Source organism: Saccostrea echinata, unplaced genomic scaffold (assembly GCF_033153115.1).
Source record: "Saccostrea echinata isolate AGI-Se365-2 ecotype Australia unplaced genomic scaffold, CSIRO_AGI_Sech_v1 ptg000029l, whole genome shotgun sequence".
Taxonomy (NCBI): Eukaryota; Metazoa; Mollusca; class Bivalvia; order Ostreida; family Ostreidae; genus Saccostrea; species Saccostrea echinata.
The window spans coordinates 3,721,107-3,727,106 of NW_026889778.1; positions in this window are offsets into that span (position 1 = coordinate 3,721,107).

The window sequence follows — 6,000 nt, forward strand, 5'->3', positions numbered from 1 at the left end:
TTGTGTTGCGTTAATTATACTTTGATAACACTATGTTGATACTAGACTGTCCTCTAAAATTTTAATGATAATAATTGAATCTTTCTGAGCACAGTGAATTGGTATATTTGTCATTTTCAGTTGTTTATTTATCAAATTAAATTATTAAACAAACATTGTAAATTAAGGGCTACGGGTCAGACTAAGTTTGAATGTGTGACATCTGCTCTGGAAAATTGGGCTTGTTTCATGGTTTTCTTAATTTTTTCTTGTCCACTAAAATTGAAATAAAAGAATATCGTTTTCTGATCATGAATCAAAGACAAATGGAATGTTTTAAACTTCTATCGTTTTTTTTTGTTGTCTTTTTGAGTATAGAGATAGAGCTACTAAAACATGAAGAAAATGTGTATTTTGATACGATTAACCGGTTAATTGGTGGGAACGTCTTGCGGTTAACCGATTAGCAATTCAGTATTCGATTGCCATCCCTAATATATATATATATGTTCCAAATTACAGCTGTTTATTGTCACAAAAAAACTTTGTCATGGGAATTCATGAGCGTAAAAATCTACTTTCAGTTGATCAGCAAGGCATTTTTTAACCAGAAAAGTTAAATTTCATAAAGAAAACGACAAACAAGTAAAATGAACTATATTTATTGTTTGATGTTCATAAAAGTCAACTCTTGGTTCATGTCAATATGCTTGTCATGATTAAAGTACCTCGTAATCTGTCAATAATGTGAACGCAATATATATACAAACAATGGATATCCAAAGATATTATTTTATTTTTGGTGAGTGGTTGTTTGATTGATCTTTTGACATCGCCTGTATGCTGTGGTAAAGCCAAAAATTAATAAAACTTCTCAGGGGTCAAAGAAAAATAAGGCACAAGCATAAAAAAAAACATTTAATTCAACTATTACTATCAATACGTATATATTGCTAAATTGCTTATTTGTGTTCATTTAAAGTTCCCCTTGATTTGCTTTACAGTCCCCTGTCACGAGTACACATGTATCTATAAAATAAAGCCAATAAAGGGAAACTTTTCATTATGAATATTTATACTGAAATAGGTACAATGACTCTTTTTTGGACATATACGGTTCTAAGTTTGTGTGGAGTCTGTTTTACAACACCCATTTCTATAGATAAAGACAATCGTATGTTTGTTGTCAGTTTCTTAATGTAAAATCTTGTAATATTTGCTAGTATCAAATCAATACTGATATATTTATCAATTTTCAGATATTAAAATGAAGCGGGTAAGAAAAATTCTATTGAAATGAAAATTGTTCGCACTCTACAGAAAGTAAACAAAAAGAAGACATGAAGGACACAATCATATTGTATATAAGTCAGATTAATTTGAAATAAATTTTAATCTCAATGACTTACCGTACGTTTTCCTCGTTATTTTGTTTATCTATGCAATACTACATTTGTTAAATACTTGTTTTTACACTAACGTATCTTTCCGGAAAAATTAATAATCGCTTCAGCTCTTCCTATAAACAACATATAACTGAGAGTATATTTTGAATATACTTGATGATTTGACAATTTGTATTCGTGATTTCAACCATCGCTTTTCATCAAGCTAGCATACATGTTAAAAGTGAATGTCTTCCTGGGGCAAATACTGACCACAGCGGTACGGAGGCCGTTGTAAACACATGGCCTGTCTTATATACAGGAAACCAGGCATTATTTATCGATGGAACAGATATCTGTTGCAGTAGTGGCTTTGTTATTTTTATTATTGATAATTTTAAACGATAAGAATTGGAGCAGAGCAAACACGGACTTCAAAAAAAAAAAAAAAAAAAAAAAAAAAAAAAAAAAAAAACATCAGAGGTGGAATCAGGTGCCAAAGAGGTACAGGAATCTGTCGACCGGTCAAACCCGCCGTATGCTCTTCAAAACCCCTTGTAATTAACTTAGACAAACAACTTTTCGATTTAGTGAATGATGCCATTAACGAGGACCGTCAAAAATTTATTCGAGATTCCTTTTTAAGTTCATTGTAGTAAAAGTACTGTCTATATATAACGCAAATCTTCTGATGTTCCATTGTGTATGCGAGATCGGTTTTTTGCCTCCTTACGGGGGAACAAAGGGAAACCCGAATGAGAGTATTCGTGAAATTTCCTTAGCGCAGATGAATTCTCTTTGTACGATTGGGTTTAACTAACATCCAAATCGTGGCATCTGATCCCATCTCAAGTACTTATTTCCAGGGATCCGTGTTTCTGTCTTGTTCAAATATTTGTTTCGTTTGCAGGTTTTTTTTTTAGATAAGTCACTGTTCGATATAGTCACCTTTTTGTGCCCCGCTTTCACTGAAAGTGGGGGATATTAATTTGGGTCTGTCCGTCCGCCCGTCTGTATTTTTGTCTCTCTGTAACACTTTCGTATCCGCGCGATATCTCGAGAACCCTTTGAGCTTTCGCAATGAAATTTTACATAGCAACTCCCTATGGCCTAACAAAGAACCCTATTTATTTTGAGGTCAAAAGGTCAAAGGTCAAGGCCATAAATTCTGTCTGTTTCAACACTTTCGTTTCCGCGCGATATCTCGCGAATTCTTTGAGTTTTTGCAATGAAATTTTACATAACAACTCACTGTGGCTTAAGGAAGACCTCTATTGATTTTGAGGTTAAAAGGTCAAAGTTCAAGGTCGTAGATTCATAAATTCTGTCTGTATGTAACACTTCCATTTCCGGGTGATAACTTAAGAAGCTTTTGAGCTTTTGCAATGAAATTTTATACATAACTCTCTATGGCCTCTCTTGCCCCTCTCAAAGTGTCCCTCCCGTTTTTTTTTATTTATTGATTGTATCAAAAGTCGCTTGGCACTATTTTTAGCTCAGGGCATGTAAGAGTTATTACGTACAATACAGGTTGTCGGCGGACTTTATATACTAATTACATATATTAGAACTGTTTAGTAAAGTTTAAATTAGACAACTTTTATTGTGTAAAATTTTGACAATATCAAACGTGAATATAAACATTATATATGACTTAATGTTTGCATTTGATTTACTGTATAATCAAGTGCCTACGTGGCTTAGTGGTATGTTGCTCGCTTAGCAAGCGAGAGGCCAGGGCTCAATCCCCGGACAATTCTCTTTATTTATTTATTTATTTATTTATTTATTTATTTTTGATTTATTAAATGATACTATTCAACATGTGAAATGAAAAAGTTATGATGTCTGGCGTGTACATACTCATAAAATCATTATTACAGTGTGATAAATATTCTTTATATTAAAAAGAATCTTCTGTACGCATATTAAAGAATAAGCAATCAAATCTTTTTATCCATATTGGCATTTTTTTTAATTTGCTTCAATGTACATGTATACATTTAATTATTATAATTCTACAAATACAGGGGGGGGGGGGGGCAGTGTGACCCCCCCCCCCCCCACGAACTGCGCATGCTCTTCTTTATTTCCCTAAGCTGGGGACACATATTCTCTGAATTAGCTTGTTCAAATCTGTATTCGAAAGCATTAGCATAAGCTTTAATTTGATTAAAATGGACTTTTTACCTCGTGAGTTCATTTGCTGCAATATTTATACAATAATAGTATCCATTTTCTGCCGTGTTACAATATTTATTCTACCAAGTGGGAAAAGAATCCCTGCACAGATTACTGAGCACTGGCTATCAATACTGGTGAATTGGTTTTGCTTTCTAACATATTTAGTTTCAATTTTTTTTTTCACTTAAACACAACAAATGTTCCTCTATTCCTAATATTTTAAAATGAAGTTAACTTTTGAGGGTCCATGTAAAACGTAAAGATATCAAACAGTGTTCAACCTCAAAAATCCATTTAAGAGCATGAATGGTGAAAAGGACAAAGCGGATACCTTGAAGCACCACAGGTTGGATCAGGTGCCTGGAAGGAGTAAACGTACCCTACCGACCGGTCATGGTTGACTTGAGCTTTTGTATTGATCAGACTAACAATATAATTCATAGTAAAGTTTAGTATGGAAGCAAATGATATCAAAGATGTCAAACAAAATACGACCAAAAACGGTGTTATATTTACAAAAGGGATTATACCGACCTCCACCGGCAAGTTGTGTCTTGGAGGTTTATTATAGAGACGTTATACAAACAAACAAGTAATCAAATAAACATATCCGGGAGCCTGTATTCAAGTGTTGAAGAAAATAATTATGGACTTTCCTTGATCTGTTCAAATATGATACCTAATTGTCATAAAAAGGGAGCAAAGGATGGTGCGTTTATGATGAAGACCTTATTGTTTATTTATATAGTAGTAGTGAATTAGAAGAAATCTCGTGTATATGGAAAAGAGTACTAATTATTTTCCCATAGAACTCTATACAAACTTTTTGCCCTCTCAGTACTCTGAAAATTCAATTTCAAACAAATCCTTGGCACCATTTGAAACTCTAAGATATCCTTAGCGCTTATAAAAAAGCCCGAAAAAATATAGCGTCCCATGGCGTTTATAGGTCAAAATTGTCATTGTTTACAACTTATAGCGATCGGCAGTAAATGACACTCTGCCAAAAATACCAATCCCCACCCCTACAATCTCCCATGGTATTTCTATATTTACCGTAATATTCCTGCATTCCATCATTCAAACATTAATATTTTTTACTTTAAAATGAAAAAAAATTACATACTTGAAATTTTCCAATCAGGTAATACCTACATGTACATATTCAGTACTCTGCTTTACTTTGTGCATACTGTTCGCTATCTCCATATATTTCATTCAGATTACTATACTGTGGACTTCAAAGATTCTTATCACTATCGACTAACATTTTCCATATGACACCGATATTCTTTTATTTATTGAACCCTTGGTTTCAGCAACATAAATAAGCCCCCAGAGTTTATTTTATTACGCTTTCAACAGTGAAATATGAAACTGATATTCTGTCACAGTGTGAAAGGATAAAAAATGATACCCTTTCACTATGCGGAAAAACTTCCCATAACGTAAAGTGATGTAAAAAATACTCCTTTGTCTATTAAAGTAAAAAAAAACTTTCTAACACAAACTAAAACCGCCAAAGTTCTCCAAAAATGTTCCTTAATTTCATGTATATGTATGTTTTCATATGTCAAGTCGGAAAATAGCTCTGTAGTCGGAAGATAACTCTTCTGAGCAAATGTTTCTTGTTGATTTACCGGAAGATAACTCTTCTGAGCTAATGTTCCTTGTTGATTTACCCGACTTTAAATAAATATAATCTTATCTTATTCAATATGAAGTTGCTTAGATATGACGTTCTCAACCGCTCACCCATGACGTCATGTAATCTATGACACTCTTACAAATAGACAGAGACATATACCAGAGTAAAATCAAATACTTGACTTGCTTGACTCTAATTCACCATTTAATAGTTCTACAATTCCAGTCATCGTTCCATACAGTTACTGGGATTATTACCTTCATGTCCCCTCCCTTTTACTTCTTTCTTCGTTATCTTTACCTTTTAAAATTGAAAGATTTTAAAATAGTCAAACAATGATATTTTATGATATGATATATGCTCTGTTCCTGATTTGTAATGTGTTATGGACTTTTGAGCTTAAATATTGTTCGTGATTTCCATATATTTCATGATTGCAGAACAGTCATGTAATTTACTTTCAAATTAATACGGAATTGTTTCTTTATCGTAATTTTTAATATTTCTATTTTAGAAAGAGTTAAAGAGTTAGTCTATATCTTTTTCCACACTTTGTTTATATATAGTCCATTAGAAAAAGAAATCCCCAAAAGTATATATGAAGATGGAATTAGATACACAGAGGTCATGTTAAAAACTTCTGTTTAAAAGATCCAACCTCCGTAAGAATATTTTACCATCAATTCACATATATTTACATGGTGTAAAAAAGTGTAGAAGATGTTAAAGATGAAATGACGAAAAATAAGCACGTTATTATACAACAAATATTGACATTGAATATTACACCATATAAATGGAAAA